Raw genomic sequence first — 24235 nt, forward strand, 5'->3', positions numbered from 1 at the left:
CTCAAGCACAGGAGGTGTTTTTTGTGGTTTCTACTAGGGAAATCACAACTATTAAGTGTGCGACTAGGTAGATGAAACCCTCCACACACCCAAATGATGTGTTGTTGTAGGCCACACCCTTTTGATCGTCTTCCTCCCTACCTGGCTCATCCAGTCATTAAATAATCGAATCCCAGTCATTTGGATCAGAGTCAGGGCTTCATCCCCCTGTGCTACAAAATCAGACCATTTGTGCAGAAAAAAGAGTTTGGAGAATGTACGCCCCCACACACACACACACACACACACACACACACACACACACACACACACACACACACACACACACACACACACACACACACACACTGATTCTTCCTTAAAATGAAGGACATCACGTTACTGTATTATACGATGCCACTGAGAGAGAGTGTGAACAAAATTGTCTGGTTGAGAGTATGGTTGAACAGCTTGATGTTTCATATGCATAAGTACAATAACCGGTATATGTCACACACAGACACATACACACACACACACACACACATCCTTGTGTGTGTGTGTGTGTGTGTGTGTGTGTGTGTGTGTGTGTATGCATGTGCATGTAGTAGACACTACTATTCAGACTGAACAACAACTCTCTCTGCCAAAAAAGATGAAATCAGAAATACGTAAAACAATCTGGTTAAATAGCATAGACAGCTAGAGACCTAACTATGACCTAGGTGACTTGGTTTGATTAGAGAACCCAAACCCTAAGAAGTTAGTTGAGGGAATAGGGTGAAGTAGCATTTTTGCAAGCTCACTTATCCTAGAGAGGCATTTACAGAAAAGAAAAAGCAGTCATTGGTTGAGACCAATACCACCAGTCCAGAAATGTGTGCAGAGGTAATGCACATTGGGAATTTGCATGGAATAGTGGGTAGGGCATAAAAAATAAAACCCTCCACAGCTGTCAGGGTGTTTCCATACTGGAACACCCTGATCTCTTTTCTGTACACAATTGCTGACTGCTTCTAATTCCTACTTGGAACCTAGGTCTAAAGGAGTTCCTTGGACAGATGTCATGCAGAAAAGATTAGATGACAGAGCAGGGGATCCAAGATACAGGTGATGGCAGTAAACTATGGTATGAACCAGAAAAAAAAAAAATATATATATATATATATATATATACAGGAAAAAAGTTCATAAACCAAAACAGTCATAAAAGTGTGGGTACCTAATGGCAGTTCAACTGGTTTCAATTGTCAGTTCTCACCACGTCACAGGAATAAAAGTCCTCTTCAGGAACACAGGTCATAAAGTCCTCTTCAGGAACACAGGTCATAAACTCTTTCAAGTATCCAAGTAAAACGAGACACCGAAATAAAAGGATAATAATTTATTGTAGTTAGCGCTTTCGCCACGTAGGCTTCATCAGACTTTATACAAAATGAAAAATCAACTTATTTAAAAACTAATGAAACGAAAACCATTGGTCATAAATTATCCAATGAAACAGCAAGGTCATTAACTCATATCTAACACATGAAAAGCCTATGCTGAAAAATGCTGCAAACAGTTGCCTCAAAGCAATACTAAAAAATATTAAATATATTGCCTAAAATACAATGTCATATAAACTACTGACATATATACTAACATTCAATATCTAAGCTAAAATCTGCACTGAACAAATACATGTAATTAAAACATTATATATGGTGATTAATACGAACAACTACCATATAAACACCTTTGGATGACAGCAACTCTAATGCAGCTGAGTTGCAAACATAAAATAAAAACAGTCTGAACTACAAGCGCTTCAAATACTGCAGCGTGCAGAAACACATAAAGTTCACATAATGCACTTAACTTATTTAAAGTGTTGGATTATCTAAAATAAAACAAACATCACACTCTAGTTCATGATGTATCCAGGAAAGCAAAAAAGACAACATTAGGTAAACACAATAAAAACTCTAACTGAATACAAACGAAAACAGAACCATATGACAATAAAAGTCACTAACCTGAAAGCATAACAGCTTGAAAATCCATTCAAAAGAACCAGCATACATATATTTATATATATTTTGATTGCTAACTAAGCACCTTAATGTTACAGCAGCTCATAAATCCATTATAGAGAGCAGTTTGTGTTGGCTCTCACTCTAGCTTGCTAGGCATTCATCATAGGGTGGTTTACATAATGTTAAAGTAACATAACACACACAATACTTTGACATATATAGAAGTGAAAGCATTGTGTTACAAGCTGTAACATACACTTAAGGTGTACATCAGCAGTAAAGCAGGTTAAAAAATAAATAAACCAAAAGTACACCATTTGACAAAAACTCACTATAACAGCACACTCAATCGTGTCTGATATTAAGACTTCACTCGCTGTTGAATGCACGACTCTGCGCTAGTCCTTAAAAAGCAGTAACAAATAATACATAAACTCAATATAAATATATTAGATGGATATGCAATCAGCTCTATCTACCTAGGTCTCATAGTGGAACCCAAACGCTCCAAACAAGAAGAGGGGTATATAGGAAACATAACAGATAGTAACCAAATAACTATCAAGCAAAGCCCAAGAACACAGAACTATGTGAGAAATCACAACTAACTATCAATCCTTATCAAAGTCCCTACTGAGCAACTAACAGAAAAATACACACGTGTTTTAATTACATGTATTTGTTCAGTGCAGATTTTAGCTTAGATATTGAATGTTAGTATATATGTCAGTAGTTTATATGACATTGTATTTTAGGCAATATATTTAATATTTTTTAGTATTGCTTTGAGGCAACTGTTTGCAGCATTTTTCAGCATAGGCTTTTCATGTGTTAGATATGAGTTAATGACCTTGCTGTTTCATTGGATAATTTATGACCAATGGTTTTCGTTTCATTAGTTTTTAAATAAGTTGATTTTTCATTTTGTATAAAGTCTGATGAAGCCTACGTGGCGAAAGCGCTAACTACAATAAATTATTATCCTTTTACTTCGGTGTCTCGTTTTACTTGGATACTTGAAAGAGTTTATGACCTGTGTTCCTGAAGAGGACTTTATGACCTGTGTTCCTGAAGAGGACTTTTATTCCTGTGACGTGGTGAGAACTGACAATTGAAACCAGTTGAACTGCCATTAGGTACCCACACTTTTATGACTGTTTTGATATATATATATATATATATATATATATATATATATATATATATATATATATATATATATATATATACATACACTTAAAACACAATACCCTGAGAGGAGCAGTATTAAGGAATAGAAAATTACAAACAGCAGCATATAAAGCCACTGCATTACCATCACTGTTACCAGTACAAAACAAATGGATCCATGTTTATAGAGAGGAAAGCCCCCAGGTAACCTCCATATTATGCTATGGGATAATAATATATCTACCCACCTCCCCATTACCCTTGGTGTCCCCCAAGGATCCATATTAGGACCTTTGTTATTCTCAGTTTTTATTAACGATCTTCACTCAGTAATTCCCCTAGCTACTTGTATTCAATATGCAGACAATTCCACACTAATATGCTCAGCCTCCTCACCATCTGAGCTACAGTCCCTAACCCAAAAGGTATTTAATACAGTAGAACAATGGTTTACTCAGCGCTGCCTCCTTCTGAACCCCAAAAAAACAAAACTCTTGATCTTCACTCCTACCCGGAAGTCCTCCACAGTAGATTTCACTGTCACTTCTCATAATGGTACACTCATATCTCCCGATCCAACTACCAAACTCCTTGGAATAACAATTGACAACAATCTTAACTTTGACACTCATATTAACAATACAATAAAAACTGCAAATAGAAAACTGGGCACCTCTATAGGATCAAACCATTCCTTACTCCAGCAGCCAGAATAACTATTGCCCATACTCATCTAATGTCTACACTCCTCGATGCCTCACCAGTATATACTAAGCTGTCTAAAAATAACCTCAGCAAACTTGAAAACTCCAACAACAACATTGCCAGATTTGCCACTGGCAATCCATTTAGAACCCACCACTGTTATAATCTAAAGCAGCTAGGATGGCTTGAGTTACAAAATCAACTAAAATTTCACCAACTTACCATTGCCCACAAGACCATTTACCAACCTACTAATACTCCAATACTTTCAACCCTCATTACCCCCTATAAAAATCTTAACACCTTACGCTCTTCAAATAAACTACTTGTTACAAGATGTAAATCCAACAACCTGGCTGGAGAGTCTCTGTTCTCCAATATTGTCGGGCACAACTGTAACCTACTCCCCAGTGAACTTGTATCACTATCCTCAAAATCACTTTTCAAATCTAAACTGAAATTATATCTTAGAACACACTGGCTATGCCCCTATATTAACCCAGACTAACTTCCTCCTTTTAGTACTAGCTACTGCTTACACTCTACCTCTCTCTACTATATCCAGTTTCCTGAATAACAAAGAGAAGTCTATTCTTGTAGATACTACCTTTGTTTGTAGTGATTTCTTTCTTATTATTTGTTATATGTATGTGAGTGGTTTATGATTTACCTGTGGAATTACCTCTTATTATTTTCTAAATTGTATTTACCTGCAAATTTCTTTGAATTGTGATCTTGGAGCTTATCTCCCCGGGCCTCTACTGAAAATGGACATGTAGCCAGTTAGACTAGCCCAGTCAACAAATGTAAAATACAAATAAAATAAAATAAAATAAAAATAAATAAATAAATGTTAGGCCCCCCACAAAACCACTACATAATTATTCATAGACTAAGATCATATGACTTCTTAGATTTGTGCAATGCTCAGTTTCAAATTAACCAGAGTACTGCTCATATTTCTAGGTATGTGTGACCTTAGATGAAAGTAATTCAGAAGTGTGCATGGGGGGGGGGGGGGGGTCAGCCATTTTGTAAATACAGTGTTATACTGATTGTATTCATCAAAACTGTGTTTTCTGGTTCAAATTTTGTATTTTTTTCATTAGTTTGTTTGCTTATTTATTCATGGCCATTCTAAATGAAGCACATTTCTTGAGAATGTGGAATGTCTATGTCACATTTACCATGTATTCTGGATGACCTCTGGTGATCCTACAACCTGAGCACAAAAACCTGAATTTGACTATTAGTAACATCAGTAGACAACTTAAATGAACATCTATATATATCAGTGGATAACTTTAAAGAATATCTGTATTCACTTCTTTTTTATGAATCATCAAAATTCACAATAAGGAATATGTTTTTGGCAGAGGAATATTAGATAGTTCTATAAAAAAAGGCATGTTACTAATGAGAACATGCTACAGGGCCTCTTAAGACTGCTGTATGGCTGCAGGCCCCTCCTATAAGGGACCACATGAATGTGGTATACTGCACAACTAAGGTTTCAGTCACACGGAGTATGAATCAATTATAACTAACCCACTCAGGTAAAGAACCTGAAATGAGAAAAAATACATTCCAAAAAATCACATTAAGTACAGAACTAACCAATCAGAAAAGAAAACTGAAACAACTTTGATTTCTCTTTCAAGGTGAATGAAGGCTTCTGCTGAATGTCAAAAAGTAATGAGTCACAATATATTATGCATATATGACTAAAGAAACCTGAAACAGGCAGCATTCAAATTTTTTTTCTGTGAGAATATACCATCGCATAATGTTTCCAAATGTCTAGGCAATAAGTTAAAATAGATTTATGAAACATAAACCTGAATTTTGGGGAAATCCTGCATTCATTTTAAAATGCTAAGAAGTACTGAAAGTAATATTTTGTTTTTATTTTCATTGGATTAAATCCTGTTTTTTTATTTATTTAAATAGCAGAACTCTTATTTGTTCCTAGGTTTTTGTTCACTTACTATATAATTTCCAAACAGGAAACAAGCATATAGTCATGTCAAGCTACTGTGAGACATTTTAGCTATCAGAGACTAACATAATTATCATGTTTTCTAAGCACTGCTGTTCCAGCCTAATTTTGGCAGCCATCTCCTAAGGTTTATGGCGACCTTCTCAGGTCACTGAGCAAATCACAGATGCATTCACAAATTTCAGTACAGTAATTTAAAGAATGATAAGAAATTCCATGTTTTTTGTGCAAAATTTAGAAAGTGCAGTTGAAAATGTATAACACATAATAAAATGAATTAACTGGCTTGCAGTGTTAAAGTTCTATAACTTGTGTTCAAATATTTTTATTTGAATGTATGCCTTCCCCTCTCTGTTCTTCCTGTCTTATATATACTCTTGCCCTGGACATTAGCATATTCCTCACCTCCAAAACAATGGTCTCAGCTGCACATGGACTGCATTCTTCTACAGCTGCAGCAGCTTCAGCAAGGTGACAAGAGGAATCTCTTCTGGGAGGTGAGAGCAAATTAATGCTCACCACAGGAAAGTTGCGCCCCTGGCATTGTTCTTAAGCAACAGCTGTGGATACAACAACTATCATCTGACATTCTGACATATACATTGAGCAAAGCAGCGAGCAATCTAATGCCTGCACTGAGCTCCAAGCCCCAGCCTTAAGCAAAACAGGTGTATGACTTCCTGTTGCTAGTCTTCAGGGGTTACGGGTATGAGGAAAGACATCTGAGGAGAGAGCAGATGAAAATAATAAAAGAGGTTAGGGCTCAGGTTGACAACCTCATTGATAATGTTTTAGATAGAACAGACCTGCATGTTGACTACAAATTGCTCTTAATATCGCTTGTAGACTGCAGGCTACAGTCAAATGTGAAAATGGGATCATTATTTATTATTTTAGAAGAGCATTTTTTTTAACCTAAAAAATGCCATGTTAACCTGAAAGGTGCGCTAAAGACTCACGTGAACAAAGACTGCAAAGCTAGGTTTGCCAAAGCATTAACCGTTATAATTATTTATTATGTTTACTTCATACTCCAGTATAAATGAATAGGGTCACTGAACTCCATCTGAAGACAAATTAAAGAATTTTGCTTTAAACCATCAACAATTTTTGTTCACATTTTCACAATGAAATCTCTCTTAATTTCCACATTCTGATGTAGTAGCTTTCTCTATAAAACCATGTGGCCTCACTGTTGTTTTTCACATTAATGTGATGAATGCATTTAACACCACATTTTTGGCCCAGTCAGTACCAGCTCATAAAATAGTTGGCAAGCAGCATAAAAGCAAGTGTAACCTCAGTAAATTAGCAATTTGTTTCTACAAGAGCATGCCAGGGTGAAAATATAGGGAGTTGTCTGTCACATTCCTTCCATACATTTCTTTAAGGATTTAGGTGGTAAGATTGCAAAAAGAATAAAGTACAACTTTAGAGTATTATGCATAAATACACTGAGAAGTTCATTGAGGTTCCAATTTTACTATGAAATAAATGACTCCAACAAATGAAGGTACATTAACTATCTTAAATACCCCAGATGGACTTTCCTTATGCCACATGAGCAAGCAGTACGAGCTGTTATACAGGATGCTTGTACTGAGGGCAGTAGGGGCAGATTATTTCAGCTGGCAGTGCATTTACTTTGTTTCCCCTCTGCTACCCTGTTTTAATCCTTTTCTGACAGCCTAGTTATTTTAATTAACTCTGACTTGCTGAAGAGCATTTTTATGCATTCCCTTTCACTTAAAGAATGGGGCAGAGGAGGAAGCAGTAACCAAAATATTGCCTTCCTCTCTGTATAACAGTTTTGGTTGTACCATGTGTAGTGGTTGCTTTATGTTCGGTACACATTGCTGATAGAGGCAGTTAGTGAGTATGAGTTATATGCTAGGTTTGCTTTGAAAGAATCATTGTAGAGCAGCAATCCCTGGTGTCTGAAGACTACTGCAGCTACAGAATCTGTAAATGTGGCCTTGTGCTATAATATCCTCTACTGCCAGAAATGTTTTAAAGCTAATAAGATTTAATGTAACCTTATTGTGTAGTCTTACAAATAACTTTCGTGGTGTAGCCTAATATAATGTTATTCTTTATAGTAGGAGTTTAATCAGTAGCCATTCTCATTTTTAAATTAGCTTGTTATACATGTGAACTTATATTATTTATTTATTCTGATAAAAAGACATAAAGCATTCTTTAATCAACCCCAGTGGGCCAGCTAAGTGTATTCTACTCATTTCAATGTATATATGTTTGCTCATTTCTAATAACCTGTTTAAGCTGTATACTCGGAGCATTTTAAATACATCTTATGAGTACCCATGGCTGGTCTTGCATGCAGTTGCTTTTTGGTTGTTTGCAGGTCACAATGGCAATTGTGCACAGTCGATGCATAAAGAATAAATGTTTGAAATGCTTCAAGGAGCAGAAATTCTTTTAGTTCCATGCTGTCTTCACAGCTACTGGATTAAGTAACTTTATGTGGTACACGTATTTTAAGAAAGGAAAACACATTCTCATTTCTGAGTAAGGTATTACAAGCCCACTTGTGAATCAGTTGATTCCATGTCCTTTACTCATATACCATTACTTACTCTAGGACTACCTAAAGGTCACTACATAAAACACATCTCATAAAGTAAAATATCTGTAAAACAAAACTCTGACACAGACGTTTGTCTATCTAATCTTTATATCTTAAAATGATGTTGCAACATTTCTTTTTAATTCTATAAATATAGTGGTGTGACACAGGTTCCCTATTATATGATTGAATACGCATTCTTTTTGAATGCGTCTTGATCAAACTTGAAAGCAAGAAACGGCAAAATACCGAAACGGCATAAAAGCAAATTCTTTCCCTGGGAAAGAAATCGTTTGGCCACCTTCGTTATTTTGCCATTTTTGTCACTGTAGTGCAATCTTGGAGTTGGTATATTTAAGTAGAAGGGTGTGGGGGTACAGCCCCCCACATTGGGGTGTGTGGGGGGTGAGGCCCCCCACTTTATGTAATGTTTTAACGTTTTTTTTGGGGGGGGGGTTTGCCTTTTCTTTTTTGGAACAGCAATTTTTTCCCTGGGGAAAACAATCGCTGTTCTAAGTGTTTGGGATTGTAAGCTTTCGGTTACATGGGGGTCAATAAATCAGCGTTCACTTTTTTAAGCATTTGCTGATTTAATATAGACCCGTGACAGACTTTTTCATTTAATCTCTACATATAAAAACACTTCTTGTGTACACTTAATGGCCATGGTCTTTCTGTCTTCATATATTGCAAAAACATGGTATATCATGGAATTAAAATAATTATAGCTGGATTCAATTATTTGTCCAAATAATCTGCACTGTAAGGAACAAATGAGCAAGACTAACTCAATGAAACTAAAGCAATACAAAAGTCAAATGCAAGTAATGATTCAAGCACTGTCTTATAAGCAATAGACATACTGCACAAATTTAACACACACATATCCAGAGTTAGTCATGCCTTGTAATAAATGCAGTATATACCTTTAAATGCTATTAATGTTAATGTCTAGCTATAGGAAGTTTGTATATCATGTGGTACACACTCCTTTCAATAGTTCAGTCTGAATAAATATATCAGATAGTTTGCAAGTATATCCACTGTATATGAAATACTTCTACTACATTTTGGCGAACAGATAGATGTTTCATTACATTTGCTACACACATGATGATTACAAAGTTCGTACCCTGAACAGTGGGTAGAACAGTGAGGGAAACTTGGTCCTGCACTAAAATACACAATAACAACTGCATGGATGAATAAGTCTAAAAGCTATGCTTCTGACATATCATGCACATCTCCGGCTGTAATTCATATGACAGTGTAAGACAGACCAAAAGTAAAACTGTTAGAACAGAAGTTCCTAACGTCCATGCAGCTATGACAAGCTTTATCATTAGATGAGCTCTGCATGTAAAAATATACACAACAATATGCAGATTGATATAATCAGACACTGCTGTCCAGGAAACACTCTGGTGTAAAGTATTTTGTTTGGGTGTGGTTGTTATATGGCTCCTTGTCAGAAGCCTAAGATCCAATCCTGTGTATATATAAACTCCAAAATAACTAACAGCAACTTCAAAAACTTGTCATTACATTTTTCAAACAAAGCTCCTATTTATTGCCTGATATGGGGGACTATGTCACCCACATCCATGATACTTCTGCTTACTAACTCTAAAAGTGTTGTACCCCTGAGTAGAGGAAATACTCCAAGATGCCATAGCCTTGAGCATTATATTTTGTATATTTATCTAAATTCATGTGTGTGTATGTATGTATGTATGTATGTATACACACACACACACACACACACACACACACACACACACACACACACACACACACACACACATTTAACTGCTGTGTTCCAAACATCACAGTTGTTGTTTTCAGAATATAAATGACATCCAAGGCAAACAGAAATGGCACCATGTGCGAGTCTGGGAGGCAAACAGCACTGACAGACTCGATATCTTGTAGACAGTATACAGTACCTGTGTGGAGAGAGATGGCAATAGTGAAAGCAACTCATCCTCCTTATTATACTCAGCAGTGGCATAGCACAGCAGTCCTTTCTGTCTTATTTAGCAGAGTGCATTCTACCCAAGGAGCTATGATCTCTTAATTAACTTCTTGCATGTAACAATGGCAAAATATATCCAACAGTGTTTTAATGATCGAATTGTATGTGTACATTCATTCATTCATTTATTCATTCATTAACCTAGTAACTGGGCTGGTCAGATAACTCTCTATAGCACTCATCTTGTCTAAATGCAAACGTTTAGAAATGAAGGAGCAAAAGCTAACTTTGCATTAAATTAAATCAACATTATCTGTCTGTTAGCCCCTTTGTGTAAAAATGTCAAACACTGCACATGCAAAAGACATACCAAAAACACCCTCAAACTCCACAAAAAAAAAATGACTGAACATGCACAGTTCAAATCCCTTGAAATGAACAAATATTAGAATGCAGCCATCACCTTGAGATGTAGGTGAGATTTGTTGTCTAATTTACCTACTTGTTGCTTCATTTGCTTCTTTTTTCATCACCTCTATTTCCCCTTCTGTATAACAGCACCTCATTATTTTTCTAGCATTTTTTCTCCACTACTGTATTAACTACTTCATAATACATAAAACTTCATAGTGACCATTCTGGTGGGAAAAGGTGATCGGTTTTAGAATTTGTTAACCTGTATCTCCTGTCATATTAACTTTACCACCTTTTTATCCCTATGCTCAGCATCTTTTTTGTATTATTAATGCTTACTTTCATTCTATATCAAGCCCTTTTATGCCTTTTTATCATCTCTCACTTTTTCCACTTTTATACTCAATATGTATAGATACTTTTACACGGGTTCCTATCATGAAATTGAACAGGCTAGAGAGCGAACAGCTTTAACATCGAAAATGCCATTCATCGATGTGTTTATTGTGAGATCGCGGTACAGTGAATATCGGAAAATTTGCCCTTTCCTCACTGTAGTGTGATCTCGGAGCTGGTATATATATAATTAGCGACTTCGAGGAATGACATTTTCGATGTTTAAGCCGTTCACTCACTGGTCTTTTAGAGCTCGTGATATAGACCCCTTTTACACCGAATGATGTTTGGCTTAAGGGCTTTTAATGAGTAGTTAGGTTGTTGGAAGTTTAGTAGGGGGGGGGGTGACCCTGGTCAGGCTGGTGGGCGGGAAAAAGGGAGAGGCTTGCCCTCTTCTGTTCTGCCTCTGGTGTTGGATGTTTATTTCAATGAGATGAGAAAGGAAAGTGAGCAGTTGGACACTGCTTGATAAATAAATTAAGCAAGCGGAGGTAAGGACACTGTTTATTTGGTTGGGTGTATAATACAATAAATGGTAACTGAAGTGAGTGGTGGGACTCTGCTTCATAAGTAAAGTAAGCGAGTGGTCGGAGCCGCCTTAGGTCGACTGGTGCCCTAGGCAAAAGGACTCCACGGCGCCCCCACCACACCAGCTGGTGCCCCCATCCTGGTCTACGTACACCAAATAAACACTGAAAAAAGTGCCCCCGCTAGAGCGGCGCCCTAGGTGGCCGCCTAGTTGACCTATGCCTAAGGCCGGCTATGGGAGGTATGGACGCTGCTTACTGGGTCAAGATGAGCGAGGTCATGATGTCCTGGTTAACATTACATGGATGTTTATGCTGTGATTAAAATCAACTATACCATGTTTCAGTTGTAATTAATAAATAGTTAATAAATATTGATTAACAATGTTATATTTATGTAAGTTTAATAAAGGTTGCCAAACGTCATTCGTTGTGATGTGTTTATTGAAGGGGACTGGGACAAACACTTAAAAACTGTTCCACACTCTCTACTAGATCACTCCATTTTATTCAAAAGTAACTCCTTCTAACATTTATACAATATGCCTAACAACTGCACATAGTTGCAATATAAAAGAAAGTAAGTAGACATCCTTACCATCCCAGGAAGGACATTAACTTTCTGATAACATTCACCCTGGAGATCATTATTGAAATTAGAAAAATAGCTATATGTTATTTTTTTTATTACAATATACTTTTTTTGTTATTTTTCATGTAATATAGTTCCTCCTCCCAGTATTTCAAGCATGCTATTGCATACATAATTGTTGTTGGAGGAAGTATTTTAAATCCAAAATGCAAGTTATAATCAAGCAGTTAATTTCCACGTCCAATCAGAAACACAAAGAGACACACTTCACACATATACACATAAAGACCCACACACACACACACACAGACTTACACACGCACAAACACACACACACACACTTACACACTCACATACAGACATACACGTGCCCAACAGTTACAGCCATGCTGTTGAATGAGTCATACCTCAGATATCTCATTGTCATCAGGTGAAAAAGAAAAAAAAATCATACAGTGGAAGGTACTGCAACAATCTCTTGCACATGCCTCTTAACTGCCCTTGATTTTGAAAAACATTCATAATTTTGCTGCATAGCTTTTCTCTGTCCCTTGCACAGTGTTTGGTTTTATGGTAAATCACTGAGGATTACAGTCAGAAGTAATGCATACTTCTTATTGTTTCGACATTGTGTGCTGATAAACTGCCTGTGGTAGTAGAAAGAATTTAAGAGGTGTGTCCTGTCCTCTCTGTCTCATTTTATCTGTCACACACACACACACACACACACACACACACACACACACACACACACACACACACACACACACACACATAAAGTTACTTTTTTTTAAATTTACACTTATTCAAATGTAAAGCTGGGATTAGTGATGCAAAAGAATGGCAGCCATTTGCATTTTGTTCTCCTTGAGCTTCACGCCAGTTTAATATGCAGTATTTACCAGTACATTAACACTCTGTTGGAGAAAATTAATTTATTCTCCAGTCAGAGTGATGATGTACAGTTAGCCCATTCCCTAAGTGATACCAGTGGTGATGGCGCACTGTTACTTATTAAAAATGTTATGTCATAATACTGTCATATATTAATTCTGGTGTATTTAAGATGCCTGAGAAAACACACCATGTGTAAATGTGTACCTTTTAATATTGTCTTCTTTTATTATATGGATCCAGTGTGTCATTCCTGAGATATATACTGTTATTTGTGGGTCACTACAGGTACTCAAGTGTAAGTAGTTCCCAATGCACCTAATGGCTGCCACTTACTCGAAAACCAAGTGTTTTAACTCCCACTAGCCCAATCTCCCATTTTTACAAAGAACATCCAACACCTGACCCTATAAACTACATAGCCCTAACCCTAAACTCTCACCCAGTTCCAAATGCATTTTCTCAGTCCCTTACCTTAAACCTCCACTCCACCTCCCTAATACTAACGTCCAGTATCAATCCCTAAAGCTAAAACTGCAACCCTCCAAACCAAAATTCCTTGATCATTCCCTAAACCTAAAACCCCAGCCTCCTAAACTTAAGATCATTGATCACTCCCCATACTTAAAACTTCCTTCCCATTCCCTAACCCAAAAATACTAGTCCTGCTTCCTAATGCTAAACTCTCCTACCACTCCATAATTCTACCCCTGCTCCCTCCCCACAGTTGCATGCCTGAACTAATATTCCAGTATGAGTATGTGTATCACTCCCTCCCCAAAGCTGCATGCCTGTATTCATATTCAAGTTTCAACATGTGTAGCGCTCTCTCCCCACAGCTGCATGCTTGAACTCATATTTGAGACTGAGCATGTGTAGAGCTCCCTCCCCACAGCTGCATGCCTGAACTCATATTCAGGTCTGAGCATGACAAGCTACATAGCCGAGCTACAAGGCATTCAAGTCCCTGGCTTCTTGACAGTGGTTTCTGAGCCCTTCAGACTCAAGCATGTGTAGTGAATACATTGCTGGTTTCAATCCTAAAGGCTACTATCAGAAATGAAAAAATATATATATATATATTGAACTTTTCTTTTAAAATGCATCTTTCCTTCTCAATAAGTAATCTATCTCTATTTTAATAATTGAAAATCTCTAATTCTTCCATTTTCTGTCATCCCCAGTTAATCTCTTCTAGTAACCCACCAAACACTAGACCAGTGTTCCACAAATTGATTCCTACCGTACTTTTCTGTCATTAAAAGTACCCTCAAGTACTCAGATTACTTATTCAATTTTTGTTTACTAACCATTTCTAAACCTTTTACTTTACTCTATATGCCTTTGTAAAGCCCCTAACTATATTGCCTGACCAGTACCCACATATTTAACATAACACCCTACAATGGTTCTGTACACAATTAATGGACAACATCCATAATCACTGCTGTACAAAAAGTACCAGTTACTACAAACCTTCCCACCCTCTTGTGAAAGTATTTAAAAAATATATATTTTTTTAAGTGACTGAATACCTTAGGGGAAAAAACAGCACCAGTATACTCAGCCCTTCCCTACCTGGTTCTCAGCCTAACAATGCTACAGCCATTGTACTCTTTCAAGCCATTAACATAATTGTCAGAAATATGGACAAAGATATTTTACCTAGTTCAGTCTTCAATGATCAAAAAAAGGCTTTTGATTTTGTCATTTGCCCTCTTCTTATCCAAAAGCATTCTTCTACTGGCTGTACTGGTTCTTTAATTATCTCAATATGCATCCAGTGTAAGCTCTTTTCTCTAACTATTTAACATAATTACCCCACAAACTGGACTCCTCAAAAGATCTGCTCTAGGACCACTGCTTTCAAGTTTCATTAATTGCCTTCCTAGTTACATTGAACTATCCAGACATGTTGGCAGTAACCATGCATATTGTGGTGAATATGGATGTCACCAGTATGCTTATACATAAGACCTGTGTACACACGAAAAGCCAATAATAGTGCCATGGCTCATAGTTTAATAGGTAGATAGTAAGCATGCAGTCCAGGAGATAATGCAAACAAGCTAAGCCTAATTTCCCAATCACCCTACTTTCTAGTTAAATGACTTGCGCAAAGTCACACAGTATGCATTTATAGGCTGAGGAAATCAAACTGTACACTACAGGAAGCATCTCTTTAACAGTTACTACTAACCTCTGCTCTTTCAACTACAGCAGTGCTGTGTTGCACAACCTGTGATCTAAAACTTGCATCTGTGCACATGTGACTACTATTTTGCTCCTAAACTGATTTGTGTGAGCAACAGTGAAATTAATTGCTCACAGTGTACTAATGAGGTTGATTTGCTTTTTCTTCCTGGAAAGTTACTTCCATGGAGTGTGATGGTGCATGTGTGACATCAGCTTGCCAGGATCGTGAGTGATGTCACTGATATTACCTATAAAAAAAAAATGAACAAGAGTCCAGTGCCACAATGAAAGTGCAACAGTCTATTTTAATAACTTGAAAAAGCTGAATTAATGAGCGCTTTCGTCTGAGACACAGACTTCTTCAGATATGATATTACCTACTCTAGGCATCAGTGCTAGCCTTGCTACAGTGACCTGCAGTGCTTTGACAGTAGGAGGCAAGGGATAGGTAGAGAAAGTCTTTATCGCTTTCCAGTAGGTTTGGTCTGTTATGCTACCTGTTTATGCATCTGTTTAACAATGCTTCTTGCCTTACAGTGGTGAAGTTGCAAAAATTCAACATGGTTGGAAGACATGGAATATTGTAGTGACACCCCCACTACTAGAGTGTTACTTCATCTGTTACAGACAGTTGCAAAGCTTTCAGGTTAAAACACCCTTTCTCAATGCATATATTCACATTTAGATACATCACTCTATACTCCATCTGGAGTCATATGATAATATTAAGGAAATCCATCTATCCATCCACAATCCCTTCTTCCCATCTTTACACACGAGGTCTGGGTGTCACTTCAGCAGTGACAATCATTTAAAGCCAATGTTTAAACTGCCGGGTGGCTAGCCCTGCCATGGTAATTCTTCCACACCACACACATACATGCATACTCACACCTATGGCCAATTTACAGTATCCAATCCACCTACTGCATGTCTTTGGACTAAAGGAGGAAACTGGAGCACCTGGAAGAAATCCATGTGAACACAAAGAGGACATGAAGACAATAGCTCTCAACCTCTTAGCACAAAAAATCTGGACAAAGTCAAAAATAAAGGGGGAGCAAAGCCTAAAAAATATAGACAATTTTTAAACATTACTCTTATAAACTTAAAAAGTTGCTAGACTAAATGATTTTGTATTTCCATACATTTTATGAAGGGTATGAAGTCTGAAACTCAAATGACTGTCATTATTTAGTGAATTCATTCCTTATTGATTTACCACAAAAATCCAGAACATCATAAATTTTATAAGGAACAGAACAAAAATATGATGGAAAAATCTGGACATTCTGCAAAAAATCTGTACAGTTGAGAGGTATACTCTGCACAGAGGGCACTCCAGCCAAGAATCAAACCAGGGAACCTCTTGCTATGAGGCAGCAACTCTATCTGCTGTGCCACTCTGCTATCTTGATGTCCATAGCTCACTCAGTCTAAAATTAAAGTCATAGATATGTTTTCTGATATAAAAAAATATTAAAAACATTATATATAATTATAACAAATAAATAATGTATAAGTAACAAATAAATAATGCAGCCAGATCAATATTCTTAAATTTATTTGCTTATTTTTTAATATTCGTAAATTAATTTGCTTCTTTTTTAATAATGGTTTAATTCTAACTTTAAGCGTTCAAACCAGGCTTTTTGTCAGCATCCAATCAAACTATCTAATTATATTCTTGAACATCCGTTTCCAAATTAAGATCCCCCTCAAAATCAGAGCTAATATTTGTATGTTTTGCTCCCATTTCTTCTATATGCCTAGCCAATGAATTAGTTAGAACATTCTGTCTAATATCAGATAGATGTTCTGAAATTCTATATTTCAGTCTCCTATTACTTTTTCCTATATAAAAAACACAACAGATAGCAAACAATGGCTGATATATTTTCCGTAGCACATGTTGCAAAATAATTAAAGGAATATTGCTTCTTAGTAAATGGATGAACAAACTTTGTATATTTAAATATAAATTTACAAAAAGTACAGTTATAAAAGGGAAAAGTAGCTTTCTTCATAACAATAGATCCATCCATTCTGCAATTCAAATCTTTATAACAAAGCTGTTGTTTTAGATTTTTACATCTCTTATATGCAAATTGAGAATTTTCTCCTAGATATTCTCTTATCTCTGGTATAGAAGTTAATATCAGCCAGTTCTGTTTAATAATATTTATAAGTCCTGTCATACTAGGGATATATTTTGTCAAGTAGTGTAACTTTTTTTTTATTATTATTATACCTTAGTTCATTATGGGTGTGATGCCCCAGCACTAGCCCAGTAATCAATGAGTCTCAATCCTCACCACTGGCAACAGTGGGGTGTGTACGCACTGGGAGTATGACAAGTACACACACAGTAAAGTGCAATTTCCCTTAAGAGTACACAGAGACTGGTTTCTCCCTCTTTCTCCAGATCCCCAGTAAGACTCCCCCATTGGCACAGCTATAGGGCTGAGATCTCAGTTGAGTGACCAGGCCAAGACCTCCAGCATTCTCTCTGTCCAGCCAGTGTTTTATGTCAGCTACTTTAAGGCCCTTAGCAAAGAGTGTCCAATCTTACTGTGTAATGTTCTATTAATTCAAATGGTAGTTTGACCAAGAGCAAGGCTATTAGAAGTGGCCTGCACAGTGTCACCAAACAGATATGCACGTTCGCTAAGTTCTTAAATATTTCTAGACAGACCAGTCACAACTGAAGGGTTTAAACACATTTAATAATAAATAATAAAAGAACAAGACAATACTAAATATGTATTCACGGTGACTTCAGAGTTCAACATCACAGGAAATATTTAAAACAACATGCTTGCAGGACAGTTTCAAATAAATACAGGAAACATCTAAACTAATCTTTACTATATTCCTTACTGAATCTAAAATAAATTACTGAACCTTAGTTAACTTACAGAGCAAGCAAATCAGATGTGGTGAGTGGGTTTGCCCAGCTGATGCTGTCAGGTCAAAGACAAATAAAAATGCACAGTCCCTCTGTCTCTCTGTCTGTCTCTCTCTCTCTGTCTGTCTCTCTCTCTCAGAGATTTTTTAAATTAATATCTCAAATATTGCTGCTGCAATACTTGCAGGATGACATTACTTTTGTCATCTGACTATCCCAGGTGAAAACTTCCACTGCTAGAAACTGCCAGCATTTAGCATCTCTTTGTGAAAAATACATATCCCTCAGACATTTGCAGCTGCTGGGAGACATGAAACAATAAAACATTTACAAGACAATGCAGAAGGGTCCCTAGATTTAGACATCCTGTCTCCTTCCTGCCTTGAAACCATCTTTTATGGTGCAGTCACAAAACAATTTAATTCAACCATTTTCTTGATGTTTTGCAAGTTAACCTTCTATGTGTCAGTTCCCACTGTTAAAACATATACATGTACACAGTTAGAAAAGTTTATATACATTCTGTTCCTTTCCAGTAGGGTACACTGTGGGTACATCTTTAAGCTCAGTACTGTACAAACCCTTTTTACACACACACACACACACACACACACACACACACACACACACACACACACACACACACACACACTTCTGCACCAGCAGTTTGATATACACATAACATATAGTTCTAATACATTTGTAACACAAGCATATAAATCATGCTGATATTCACAAATGACACATAACCATTTATAAAATTCCAGACAGCTGTGCTGGTAGTATTTCTCTCTGTCATAATTCTATATAAATCATGTTAATATTCACAAATGACATAAAATTATTAAGAAAATTCCAGATAACTAAGCTGACAATATTTCCTTTTGTGGCACCCCCAAAAAAAAAAAAACTCAAGCTAGTTTTTCAAGTGACCATTGAGAAACATTGCTTGAGAGGGTGAGCCTATCTCAGAATACACTACCCCATACTCTGTCTTGAGAGTCCATCTGCCTTGGCATTACTAACCCCAGTACAGTGCTGCACTGTCCTATCATACGCCTGCAATCATAGGCTCCACCATAGAAAAGTCCCAAATTCCCAAAGTCCCTGAAGCCATAGATCCCCCTCAGGCTCCTCCTGGCTCTTACTGCAAATACTTATCACCAGGGCTTCCCTATCATGGTAAGGTTACAGCATATAAACATGGTACAGTTTGTGCCCCTGCCTCCTGCCTAGCAGTTCTACCATTTAGTTAACATCACTGACCTTTCTTACCAATTTGAAGGCTCTCTCCCAAGCTGCCTGCAGCTTGTTGTGTCTGACAAGAATGAGAACCATTACTTGCTGCCCTACAGCATACTGTCTAGCTTGAGCATTCCTGTCATACCAGACCTTTTTCTGCTGTTGGGCTCCAGCCAGGTTCTCCTGAGCCAAGCCCATGATGTCCCTGAGCCTTGTCCTGAGGTTTAAGACAAATGCCACAATAGACTCCTTGTGGGATTCACACTCACCCTCCCACTCATCTCGGATCAAATCTAGAGGTCCCCTCACCATATGCCCATACTGCAACTTGAAGAGTGAAAAACCTGTGGATTCCTGGAGCACTTCTCCCTAAGCAAACAACAGATGGAGCAAATATTTGTCCTGCTCCCTCATGAAATGGTCTGCAAATGCCTGTAGCATGGTCTTGAGAGTAGAGCTTAACCTCTCAACAAGACCATTAGTCTGGAGATGGTATGGGGTGGTCTTTAGGTGCTTCAGCCCACAATACTTCCACAGACAAGCCAGCAGGTCTTACATGAGACTGGCACCTCTGCCGGTCAGTATTTATTTTGGGAAACCTACCCTGCTGAAAATCTCTAACAAAGCATTTGCTACCTTTTCTGCCTCAGTGGAGGACAATGCCACTTTCTCAGGGTACCTGGTAGCATTATCTACTACCACTAGGATATACTACTTCCCTGTGGAACTTGGGGTACTCAGAGGCCCCACAATATCCATAGTTACCCTATGAAATGGCTTCTCAATCACAGGCAAAGGCATTAAAGGAGCTTTCACTTTGTCTCCTGCCTTGCCTACCTGTTGGTACTGCTCACAGGTCCTGCAGTAGCCTGTTACATCTCTGTAAATCTCAGGCCAATAAAAGTTCAGCATAATATGTCTCTTGGTATGCTTTATGGCCATATGACCTGCAAAGGGAATATCATAGGCTATCACTAAAAGTGCCAGATGGTAGGCTCCGGGCACTACCAACTGCTGTATTCTCTCACCCTTTAGCCCTCCCTCAGGGGTCTACTCTCTATACAGTAATCCTTTGTCCCAGTATACAGATTCCTCCTTCCCTTGAGAATCAGATACCTCACTGGCTACCTCCCTCAGGCCTTGTAATGTAGGGTCCAAGAGCTGAGCCTGTCTCAGCTCTCTCTTGGTAACCCTTCCCAGTTCCCCTTCCACAGGAAGTCTGCTTTTCTCTGACATGGTGCCTCACTGTCAGCCTGGGTACTACTGCTCACCACTGCCCTTGCAGTCACTCTGTCCAAGGGAACATAATTACCCACAAACAGCTGTGGCTCACCTTTAGTCTCACTGCTACAGGGTAGCTCCCTCCTTGAAGTAACAACCACACCAGTCCTGGCTTCAAGTCTGCAGTCTGTCTGGGTCCCCCTCAGGCTACCAGACCCACATGCTTGTCTCCAAGCCTGACTGCATTTCACTGCATGCACACAAGGCACTGCATTATCAAAATCTTTCCCTACCAGGACATCTGCAGGGATATCCTCAAACACACCTACTTGCTGGCTTCCTTTTCCACCCTCCCAGTCAAGGTGAACCCTAAGCAAAGGTACTTGGAATGGTGTCCCTCCTAAAGCTATGACTGAAGTAGACTGCCCAAGCAAGTAGTGATCCTCTTTATCCATTGCAGGCTTCACAATGGTTAGGTCAGAGACTCTGTCTGTCTTAGCAGTAGCCTGTTCCGCTTTACTAAGATAGGATATAACCTCTTGTTGTAGTTTGATAGCACTGTTGTCTACAGACAACTTACTGCTGCCATTCTGTCAATCCCACATACTGGCTCTCCCACATTTTGTTCATCACCTTGCCTCCATGGACATCTATATGCTACATTGCCCCACTGGTTGCATTTAAAACATTTAACCCTTGGTCCTGAATGCATACCTGGACTAGTGGCTTCCCCTGCTACTGGCAAACTTTTTTGGGGGTTGTCTAGGCTGTCCACCATGGGTTCCCTTAGACCCATGAGCAGCACTGGGTATCCCTTTCCTGTGCAGTGATGTCCTGCTTGCTAGGTATAGGTTTCCCTTCTTCCCCAACTCATCTGCAGTATTGCATTGTTTATCTGCTAACTGGATTCTCATGTCCTCAGGCAAAGTGCTAAGAGCTTGTTCCCTCACCAAAAAGTCTGCCAGCCCTTCAAATGGTGACTTGTCACCCACTCACCCACCTAGGAAAATAAGTGCTTACCTCAGCAATGTATTCACCTTCTTCAGTGACCACCGTTTACAGGCTACAGGAATTCAATATTGACACCACTGAATCCTTATATGCGGCTTTCCCACAACTCCCAACCAATTAATGTGTGATGTGGATATCTCACCACTGCCCACCAATTAATATGTGATGCCCCAGCACTGGCCCAGAAATCAAAGAGCCTCAATGCTTACAACTGACAACAGTAGGGGATGTACACACTGGGAGGATGACAAGTACACACACAGTAAAGTGCAATTTCCTGTAAGAGCACACAGAGACCACAGTCAGTTTGGGGCTGGCTTCTCCGTCTTTCTCTAGATCCCCAATAAGACTCCCACTGACATAGCTATAGGGTTGAGATCACAGCTGAGAGGCCAAGCCAAGACCTACAGCACCCTCTCTGTCCAGTCAGTGCTTCGTCTCCCTACCCAAGTAGCTGACGCACCCACACTTTGACATACACAAACACGCACACCTGGTAAAGGCTGGCACAGGTTTACTAGCTATGACCCCTTCTGCCCAGACTATAAGGTAGTTTGCACTGCCACCAGCCACTACTTATCAGCTACATTAAAGACCTTAGCAAAGAGTGTCCAATCTTACTGTGTAATGTTACTATTAATCTAAATGGTAGTTTGACCAAGAGCAAGGCTATTAAGAGTGGCCTGCACAGTGTTAATAAACAGATATGTAAGTACTCTAAGAGCTTAAATATATCTAGACAGACCAGCCACAACTGAAAGGTTTAAACACAGTTCAACATCACAGGAAATATTTAAAACAACATTGCAGGACAGTCTTAAATAAATACAGAAAATACCTAAACTAATCTTTACTATATTCCTTACTGAATCTAAAAGAAATTACTGTACCTTACTTAAAATGCTTGCAGAGCAAGCAAGGCAAATGTGGTGAGTGGGTTTTTCCAGCTGATGCTGTCAGGTCAAAGACAAATAAAAATGCACAGTCTCTCTCTCAGAGAGTTCTTAAATTAATATCTCAAATATTGCTGCTGGAATACTTGCAGGATGACATCACTTTTGTCATCTGACTATCCCAGGTGAAAACTCCCACTGCTAGAAACTGCCAGCATTTAGCATCTCCTTGTGAAAAATACATATCCCTCAGACATTTGCAGCTGCTGGAAGACGTAAAACAATAAAACACTTACAAGACAATGCAGAAGGCTCCCAAGTTTTAGACATCCTGTCTCCTTGCTGCCTTGAAACCATCTTTTATGGGGCAGTTATAAAACAATTTAATTTCAACTATTTTCTTGACGTTTTGCAAGTTAACCTTCTATGTGTCAGCTCCTACTGTTAAAACATATAGATTTACACAGTTACAATAGTTTATATACATTTGTGTTCCTTTCCAGTAGGGTACACTGTGAATACACCTTTAAGCTCAGTACTGTACAAACCCTTTTCACACAAACTTCTGTACCAGCAATTGGATATATGCTTTACATACAGTTCTAATACATTTGTGACACAAGCATATGAACTGAGTTGATATTCACAAATGACACACAACCATTTACAAAATTCCAGGCAGCTGTGCTAGCAGTATCTCTCTCTGCCACACCTATATAAATCATATTAATATTCACAAATGAGATTATTTACAACAAAATTCTAGACAGCTAGGCTGACACTATTTCCTTTGTGACAATGGTAACAATGGGTATTATTTTGTGTAGCAATATCTGAAAAGATGCCTACCTATGAGAATACATACCCTATCTTACTTAAAAGTGGCAGGAGCTTAATTTTAAACTAATCTTTGAGTATATGAACTTAATGAATGCCTTTTTATGGACACTGAAACCAAATTACTTAATGAGACTGCTGCCTTGGAAAGCAACCTTGTATCTATGCCTATGTTTCAGGAACATTCATCACTATATAATGATATGTTGAAGTGATAAGATTAGTTTTGAGAAAAAGCTTGAACAGATTAAAACAATGTAAGTTGACTAGCGATATCATTGATTTTAGGAAAGGGCACATTTTTCATGACCACAAATTAATGAAGGGGAAGTGCCTAAGTTTCGTGTTGGATATTCGATGAATGAGTTGGATGCTACAGGACCACCAGCACCAATCCAGGTACAGCAAGGGGTAAAGGAAATAATTAGAATAGATATAAAAGTTCAAACAAACAGTACATATGTTGCAAAAAGAAGGGTCAACGGCATGTACAAAACAATCCAAAAAAACAGTGTTGGAGCATTCCAGCACCAGCGCAAATTTATTACAGGCAGTAGCAATGCTTTCTGGTTAAAACACCCTTTTTTAATGTATATATTCACAGGTAATTACATCACTCTTTGTACTCCATCTGGAGTCACATGATAATATTAAGCAATGGTGTCCCGCAC

The sequence above is a fragment of the Protopterus annectens genome, chromosome 14.part0 (genome assembly GCF_019279795.1).
Source record: "Protopterus annectens isolate FY-2018-M chromosome 14.part0, PAN1.0, whole genome shotgun sequence".
Classification (NCBI taxonomy): Eukaryota; Metazoa; Chordata; order Ceratodontiformes; family Protopteridae; genus Protopterus; species Protopterus annectens.